The sequence below is a fragment of the Penaeus chinensis genome, chromosome 2 (genome assembly GCF_019202785.1).
Source record: "Penaeus chinensis breed Huanghai No. 1 chromosome 2, ASM1920278v2, whole genome shotgun sequence".
Taxonomy (NCBI): Eukaryota; Metazoa; Arthropoda; class Malacostraca; order Decapoda; family Penaeidae; genus Penaeus; species Penaeus chinensis.
Genome location: NC_061820.1, coordinates 27812085 through 27822084, shown reverse-complemented (window position 1 = coordinate 27822084; position 10000 = coordinate 27812085). Strand labels below are relative to the sequence as shown.

Sequence of the window (10000 nt, the reverse complement as noted above, 5' to 3'; positions counted from 1 at the left end):
GCGGAAAAGTTTCAAAAAGAGGTAAGGAAAGACGGAAGGAGGAAACGGAAATCTTAGCTTTGTTAGTACCAAAAGGTTGGGATGAATTAAAACAGATTGGATGTGATAAATGGGTGGGGAAAATAACACGTGACGGAGGTGAAAAAAAGAGAAATCTACGATAAAAAGCAAATTTGAGGAGATAGGGGGATAAGACAGCAGAAAATAAAGAAGTAGACCTGCGACAGTGTACTGAGATGAATAAAAAGAAGCTGGTTGTGAAAAATGTATAAAAGAAACGATTAAAAAAGAGAATCTGTGATCTAGGTGGTGTAAACGCAAATGTTTGAAAAAGGTGTAAAAAAGGGCGGAAGAAGAAAACGGAAATCTTAGTTCTGATATTACAAAAGGGTTGGTTGTGAAAAACCCAGCAAAAAAAAAGGAAAGATAAAAAGGAGAAAAACTGCAATCTAAAGAAACAAAACACAAACACACACAAAAAAGCAAACTCGATAAGAAAGAGGAAAGGGAAAAGTAAAAAAAAGTAGACAGAGACGCTGGTAATGATGGTGATGGCAGTGAATAAAAATGAAATAGATAAAAAGTAAAGTAACAAAGCAACCACTCCCTTTTTCCACATGAATAATCACTAGATCAAAGTCGCCTTCTTCGTTGGCATCAAATATCACGACGTTAACGAGGAAAAGGAGAATGGGAAGTAGAGAGAGAGAGAGAGAGCGAGCGAGCGAGAGAGAGAGAGAGAGCGAGCGAGCGAGCGAGAGAGAGAGAGAGAGAGAGAGAGAGAGAGATAGAGAGAGAGAGAGAGAGAGAGAGAGAGAAGTACCTGGTGGAGGAGAGATATTCAGAGAGAGAAAGAAAAAGACAGACTTAGTGAGAGAAAGAAAAAAAAACAAATAATGAAAAATGAAAAAAAATACAAATAATTTTATTCTTTCCCTTCACCCTTACCCTTCCTTCTTGTTCTTCTTTAGAAACAAAGTATTTGCTAACAATTTGTTCTCCCTTTCTTCGCGTTTGGAAATGAATCACCACCGGTCAGAAGCAGAGGATTTCAAAGGCGAAGAAAAGAGACTGGTACTTTGAGTGCAGACATGAGGGATCTCCTCCCTAGAACAACCATGCCAGGGTGATTAATGGGAGATGTCCAGCAAACAAAAAACATAATGGTCGAACTTCCCCTTCAAGTAAAATTAATTGCCGTCCTTAATGTATCTTGCTGAGTAGGGAGGCTTATTGGGCTGCTTAATTTATTTATTTTGATATGCAAATTTGCGTGTGTTTGCTTCATGAGACATGCACTTATATGCAAATAAAGGCATTTGCACACAGATACACTCGCATAAAATAGAATTGGCCGCAATGGAAATCATTCAATACTTTTACATTACTTTGCAATAATATATTATGTGATGCTGGATTTTCTAAAAGTGTGATTTTCTCTTGATATATTATCATCATTATTATTATGAATGTTATTATCACCACCAACACTACCATCATAAGCATCACCATTATTGTTATAATCATTGTTATTAGTATTTGCATTAATTATATCGTGATGTTATTCTTATATTTATTCTTTATTATCATCATTATCAATTAGCATTATCACCGCTACCAGACGAAGGTTATTCTGACGGCATTTATTAGTTGGCAAAGTAGTCGGTTACTTCGAGTTTCGACGAAAATTTATCAATGGATTATAATGAAAATTTATCGGTTGGCCATGCCCGGGATCCAACCAATTTAGATTTTGATGCTGATCAGAAGCAAGGCATCAATTAACAATGAAAGTGACTGATTTATCGCTTGCATTATCAATCTTAGATAATTGTTCTCTTAGGAAACTTCTTTTCTTTTAAATTTTGCTATTGTTTTAATCACTATTATTATTATTATCATCATCATCGTTATTATTATTATTGATTTTCTTTTTCTTATTGTTATCATCATTATCATTGTTGTTAATGATTATTATTATTATTATTATTATTATTTTTATTATTATTATTATTATTATTATTATTATTATTGTTGTTGTTGTGTTGTTGTTGTTGCTATTGTTGTTGTTGTTGTTATTATTATCATTATTATTATTATCATTATTATTGTTATTATAATTTATTATTATTATTATTATTATCATTATTATTATTATTATTATTATTATTATTATTATTATTATTATTATTATTATTATCATTATTATTAGTATCATTACTATTATTATTACTATTTTTATTATTATTATCATTATTATTATTATTATCATTGTTATTTTATGATCACTGTCATTATTAGTAGTATCATTATTATTATTATTATTATTATTATTATTATTATTATTATTATTATTATTATTGTTATTATTATTATTATTATTATTATTATTATTGTTGTTGCTATCATTAGCATTATATCTATTATTATTATCATTGTTACTATTATTTTAATCATTATTATTATCACTATTATTATTATTATTATCATTATTATTATTATTATCGCTATTATTTTTTTTCATTATCATTGTTATTATTGTTATGATGATTATCAACATCATTAGTATCTATATCATCGTTATCATTATTATTGTTGCTGTTGTGTTATTATTTGTATGATTATCATAATCATCATTAGTATTATCATAATAATTATTATCATTATCATTATCAGCTATCATTATCATTATGGTTGTTGTTACTATTATTATTATCGTTATTATCATTTTTATCATCATCATTATTCTCATTATTACAAAACACAAAACACAGCTCACTTCCATATTTAGACTACTGTTTACACCCTATATATATTTTATATCGTTGGACATCCGAACACAAACACTGATTGTTTAACAGACACAATGAGTAATCGATTTAGCTCTTAACTATTATATTCTCTTGTCTTCTGTGAGTGCAAGCTGTCTGTGGGTTTGTTTGGACACACCATCCGCCGTCGGTCGATATGTCACATGTTGACACTCATTACTACTAGCGTTTTTTATGGGACGAGATAATTATATGCCGGGGCTGGATGGTTCCTCTTTCGGGAGGACACTGAGGGCGTGGTGGAGGCGTTGGGTCTGATGTCTTATTCCCTGGAGTGAGGATAGGAGGTCTGTGTTGGTGGGAGAGTATGTGATGAGTAAGAAAATTAATGGATAGATAATTAAGATATTGCACACACACACATACATATGCATGCACACACGTATACACACACTCACATAAACACACACACTTACACAAACACACACACTTACACACACAAAGACACAAACACACACACACACACACATACACACACACACACACACACATATAAAAGATAAACGCGTGCACACATACGTACACGTATACTAACATACAAGCAGCATTGTACACATACATACTTGTATATTAAGAGAAGTGCATATATATAGGTAGTTCTCTAAATGTTATTAGTTTGCTCCTGAAACTACTGCATGTTTCATCTCGTTTCCCTGTGTTAAAAAAGGTTTTATGTTGCTCATCATATCGCTGATCATAATAGCAATATTGACTAATGTAATGAAGTAAGACAACGGTGATGATGACCATTATTATGATGATGAGGATGAGGATGTTGATGATGTTGATGATGATGATGATGATGATGATGATGATGATGATGATGATGATGATGATGATGATGGTGATGGTGGGGCTGATGATGATGATGATGGTGATGATGACAATAATGATGACGATAGTGGTGGTGGTGGTCGTGTTAACTGTAGCATTGTTACATTTTTACGATGTAATACAGTATAAAGATCGTATCCTAGATTACTTTAATAAATAGATATCAATTATACTTTCACACACACACACACACACACACACACACACACACACACACACACACACACACACACACACACACACGCATGCACGCAGACGTACATTTTCCTACTGAGTCCGTTCATCTCCTCTTTCATTCTTTATATCCTTTCTTATTGCGTTCAGTCTCCTTTGTTTCCCTTTTTCTTCTTTTAAGTTCTTTTTTACCCTAATGACAAAAATCTCGTATCTGCATGGCTTAGCTTCCTGAAGATGACATTTTCTTTTACAATTCAACGGTATGCACGCTACTCTCCTACTTCTGTTTCCCTGGTGCTGCAATCCATGTGTTATCCTTCTGAGTTTTTTTTCGGAGTCATCCTTGTTATCCTCCCGAGTTGCTGTCTTTCTCCTTTGCGGCGTTTGATAAGGATCTCGTTGGTCTATTTCTACTCCTCCAGGTGATGAAATCCTTCTGATGTCTTTTTGGGATTCTTCTTATCTTTTTTAAGGATCTTGCGCTCCTGTTTCTGACTCCCCCGGGTTGTTCTGTTCTTCATCCGGGATGCTTCTTTCCTCTTTAAGTTGTTTGATAAGGATCTGCCTCTCGGATATCCCTTTTATACCAGCTCCTCAAGGACAGAATTCAGCCGGGTGCAATACATCTCACAGCATGACGTCATCTTGAGATCTCTTGGGGTCCTTCTCGTGTGATGCGTAACGAAGACAACGACGAATTCTTGATGATTGTAAGGATAATGATGGTGGAAGCAGATAAGATAGAAGTAAGAATAATTAGGTACAAACTTAGGGGCAGAGAGGGAAGGAGGTGCGAAAAAAATATAACTATATGATTAAACCTTGAAATAAAAATATGACGTCCCTAGTTTTGTACGAGAATTCACATATAGATGAAGTCGAAACGATTAAATCTTAAAATATTTATACAAGAAAGATAAAGTAAGAACGACATTTACAAATTTCATGTCGATAAACCTAATATTTTAAATGCAGAGAAAAGATCCCGCTCTTAGTTCTCAACAGATGTATTTTTTTCCGTTTCTACCTTCCTTGCCATTTCTTACTCTCAGTGGGGCAACGTCGCTAATCAGCTCCAGCCCCAATCCTCTCCACTTAATGCTTTTTACTTTGGTTCAGAATCCGTCCTATTTCTGTTTCTACTTCTTCGCTGATCACTTCCTCTGCATTAGAACACACCTACTTATCTCTGTCTAACTGTCTTTGTCTCTGTCTCTCTGCCTCCCCACTTCTCTCTCTCTCTCTCTCTCTCTCTCTCTCTCTCTCTCTCTCTCTCTCTCTCTCTCTCTCTCTCTCTCTCTCTCTCTCTCTTTCTTCTCTCTCTCTCTCTCTTCTCTTTTCTTGTGATCTTGAATCAGTACCTTTCCCTCCCCCGCACAAGCCTTCTGCCTTTTAAATCCTCTTGGAATTCCTCGCTATTTCCCTCTCTCAAAGCACGTTCCTAGTTGCTGTTTTTCCTCTCCATTTTTTGTCGTCTTGCGCAAGCTCGTTTATCAGCCTCACCCCCTCGCCCACATGCACAATTACACCTTCTGTTTTGTTTTCTATTCTAAGTTATTTATTGTCTTCCCTCGCACGTGCACACCCATCTTTTGTTTCAGTTTCCCTTCACTTAAGTTCTTCCTCTATTTACGTAAGGTCGCTAGTCTTACGTATCACTCCCTCCATTTTGTTCCCACTCCTCCTCCTCCTCCTCTTCTTCCTCGTTCTCTTCCACTTTCGTCTCCTGCCCCTCTCTCCCTCCTCCTTCCCTTTTCCTCCCACCCCCCTCCTCCTCTTTCTCCTTCTCCCCCTCCTCCAACTATCCCCCTCCCTCCTCCTTCAACTATCCCCCTCCCTCCTCCTCCAACTATCCCTCTCCCTCCTCCTCCAACTATGCCCCTCGCTCCTCCTTCCCTCCCTCCCCCCGCCCCTCGAAGGCTGTAGCTCATGCGGGTCCTTAGGCGCGGGACAGCGTGGGTGGCCGACCCTCTGCTACGATCGTACGTGATTCACCCAGAGGTCAATATCGCCATGTAAACACTGGTGTCTCCGGGCCATCAATGCCCCTCCTTCTCCCCGCCCCTCCTCCCCTCCCCCTACTTTAAGCTCCACCCTAACCGAACCACAATCATTTCCATCACTCCTGCTCCCTTTTATTCTCTCACTATTCTAAGTCAATTTTTCGAGTTCCCTTTCTCTTTCTCCTCTGAAATGATTTTACTCCTTTTTCTTTTTCTCTTTTTTCTCCTCTTCCTATTTTTCCCTACTTTTCTTCTTTCCCTCTTATTTCAACTCTCTTTCCATCCCCATCTTTCTTTTCTCTTCTCTCTTCCACCTCCCCCTTGGTCCCCTAACCTTTTTACTCTCCTTCTCTTCCCTTCTTTAGCATATTCCTTCTTCTGCATTATATTTATTTTCCTTTTTTCCTTGTTCCCTCCCTTACCCTTTCCCACTTTCACTCCCCCTCCCCCCCTTTCCTTTGAGTCTTTCTGTTCCCACTTCATTCTTCTCCATTCTTCTCTTCACTTCTTCTCTCCTCTCAACCCTATTCTCTCACACCCTCTTCTCTTCCCCTTCCTCCCCACTCTCCCTCTCTTTCTTCTCCCTCCCCTTACCCTCTTTCCCACTCTCCTTCCTATCCCCCTCCTCTCCTCCTCTCCATTCTCTCTCCCCTCCTCCCTCCCCCTCTCCTCCCTCTCCCCTTCTCCCCCTCTCCTTCTCTCCTCCCACTCCCCTTCTCCCTCTCCCCTCCCCCTCTTCTCCTCTCCTCCCTGTCCCTCTCCTCTCCCCCTCTCTTCCCTCTCCCCCTCTCCTCCCCCCCTCCCCTTGCTCATTTCCAACCCAGCCCAACTTCCTCCGACATGTTCTTCGTGTACTTTCCCCGCCTCGCAGCGTTTCCCCGCCCGTTCCTGGCACTTGTCCTCGCTTTGTGACAAGTGTAACGTCTTCTCTTTACGGCTGTTGTTGTTACTCTTTTTCTTTTGTTTCGATTTTTTTTTTTTTTGAGATACGGCTCTTTTTTTTCTCTTTAAATAAGTCTTGTTTGAATTATTGATGGCATTATTGTTGTCGTATTGTTATCAGCATTTTCATTCATCGTTGTTATTATTGTAGCACTATCCTTCATTACTGCTTTGGTTTATCATTACCATTGTTGCTATTAAATCATACCATACCATAATCACCTGTATGAATAGAATTTTTACCATTATCATGGCATTTACATATTATTTAGTCTTTACCATCACCATCATATTAAACTGTAGACACAAACCTTACCACTAAACGTTTTCAAAAAAAACTATCATTATTACACGCGTCTCTAGTCTTACTGAGCAATACTCATCCTCATTTACACCCATACTATCTGTTCTCTTCCCCTCCCTTCTCCTCTATCCTTCGTGCCTTCCTCCTCTTCCCCTTGCTCCTCTTCTTCATCTCCCGAGCCCTCCCCTCTCTTCCCCACCCTATATGCCTTACCCCATCTTCCTCTCCCCATCTCCCCCATCCCCTGCGTCTTTCCCCTCCTCCCCTCTTTATCTCTCCAACCCACCGTGCATTCCTCCTTTTTCCCCTCTCCTTCACCCGTCCTCCCTGTTATCACCTCTTCCCCTCCCCATTCCCTCTCTCTCTTTCCAAATCCTCTCCCCCCATCCTTCGAATTTTCCACCCTTCCTGTTTCCCCCTCACACCCATCCCCATTGCTTCCTCCTCTCTTCCTTTCCCCTTTCCCCCTTCCTCCACGTCTTTCCCCTCTTCTCCTCTTCCTTGTCCCCTCCCCATCTCCCCCACTCACCCAGCTTTCCTTAGCGTTAAGTTCTCCCTTAGTCAAGCTTGAAACGTTCCCCTGACAGTTGGTTACGGTCACCACCTGCCACTGTTTACTAATCATAATACCAAGGAGAGTCTTGTCTAACCATTTCGCTTCCTCTGTGTAGCCGTTGCCACCTGCAGGTAGTGTATTTGTTTTTGTTATGTGTGCGTGTGTTCATAAGTATAACGAGATGAAGGAAAAGAGGGAATGGATGAGATAGGAAGCTAGAGAGAATGAGATAAGGGAAAATGCTTAGAGGGGGATAAATAGGACAATTTAGTCCTATTTGCGGAGCTAGAGAGAGAGAGAGAGAGAGAGAGAGAGAGAGAGAGAGAGAGAGAGAGAGAGAGAGAGAGAGAGAGAGAGAGAGAGAGAGAGAGAGAGAGAGAGAGAGAGAGAGAGAGAGAGAGAGAGAGAGAGAGAAAGAGAGAGAGAGAGAGAGAGACAGAGAGAAAGAGAGAGAGAGAGAGAGAGAGAGAGAGAGAGAGAGAGAGAGAGAGAGAGAGAGAGAGAGAGAGAGAGAGAGAGAGAGAGGTATTCTCATATGTACTGTATGCAAGAATGGACAGTTAATTCAACATAAACACGGAGACAATTCATCCTTTAGCCATAAAAAGATTGTGAATTCGATAGATCATAAGTCGACAATTGACCCATTAGACAAAGGTTAAGTACAGTTAATCTGATCAGTATATACAGGCTAAAAGAACATCAAACAGATCGAGAGATAAGTAAAGAGATATATACATATCTACATACATACAGAGACAGGCAAATAGACAGACAGATAGACTGATAGATGATTAGAAAAATATAGATAGATGATAGATAAATAGAAAAGTAGATAGATTTGATAGAACAAATATACGTAGGTAGACAGACAGAAAAACATATATACATAAAGACAGATAGACTGAGAGAGAGAGATAGATAGATAGATAGATAGAGAGAGAGAGAGAGAGAGATAGATAGATAGATAGAGAGAGAGAGAGAGAGAGAGAGAGAGAGAGAGAGATGGTTAGGTAGGTAGGTAGGTGGCTACGAAGGTAGGCAGATAGATACATAGATAGGCATATAAGAAAACAGAAATAGAAATAAACACAGAAACAGATATACGAAGAAAGATAAGATAGACAGATAGACAGAAAGATAAAACAGACAGAGATAAAAGTCCTTGGAACGTATTGTCTCAAGCAAAACTATCATTTCACTATACAATGATCAATACCCCCCCCCCCCCCAACCACCTTCAACCGCGGGTCCTTGTCTGGATACGGTTCATTGTTCCTCGTGACAGGACCTGCTAGTTCGTTGTCCCTCACGACAGGTGCTGCTGGCTGTCTGCTTAATTACAGTCCTCTTTCACGCACTCCTGCTGGGCCTGTCTATTGAATTATTTCCCTGCTGTTCTCCTGCATATGCTCTGCTCTGGCTTGTTATTGTTCTTGTTGTTCTTTTTTGCGTGTTTTGTTGTTGTTGATTTTTGGTTGTTGTTTTTTTGGATGGTGGGATTTGGTATCTTAGGGCTTTGGACGTAACCAAGGTTGTTGCTGTGGTCAGTTGAGGAAGTGTGCACACACACACATACACACATATGTGTGTGTGTGTGTGTTTATATATATATATATATATATATATATATATATATATATATATATATATATATATATACATACATACATACATACATACATACATACATACATACATACATACACACACACACACATATACATATATATATATATATATATATATATATATATATATATATATATATATATATATATATATATGCATGTATGTATACATATAATGAATTGGATAAACAAACCAGAATTGTTTGCCTGTTGATATATGTTTTACGTGTGTGCATATACCATATACCGTATATTGTAAGTACTAGGCTATAACATGAAATAGGAATAAAGATTATGTTAATATGTTAAGGAATAAAAATACAAGATACTTATACCAACGCACATCTGTATAATTTCATGTATAGTTGTGTATGTATGTATATACGCGGCCATAACATCGTGAATGGATTTATATGTGTTCGGGCAGACAGCTTCGCACGGCAGTTGGCAGTATTGTGTTCCCTCGGCCATCATTGGATTTTCCACCTTTTCAACCCTTTGTTAGTTTTAGGGTCGGCAACCAAGCCATTGTGTCTGTTCTTTTGTGTTTTTAGGAGTAACTGTGTATAAATGCTATCCCGAAGGTGTGGGGAACTAGTTTTCTATCTCTTCAGACCGTCAGTTTTCCAATACCTTTGTTGTTAGGCCTTTCTCTTTCTCTCTTGCGTTATGTTTGCTATTTCTCTTTCTCTGTCTGTCTGTCTGTATGTATGTATGTATGT

General features: G+C 38.5%; 1 protein-coding gene across 1 annotated transcript in view; it reads right to left on the bottom strand.

Annotated features, from left to right (window-relative positions):
- LOC125034549 (carbonic anhydrase-related protein 10-like) overlaps window positions 1–10000 on the bottom strand; it is a 141607-nt gene that overhangs the window by 36702 nt on the left and 94905 nt on the right. The gene's annotated exons all lie outside the window — the stretch shown is intronic.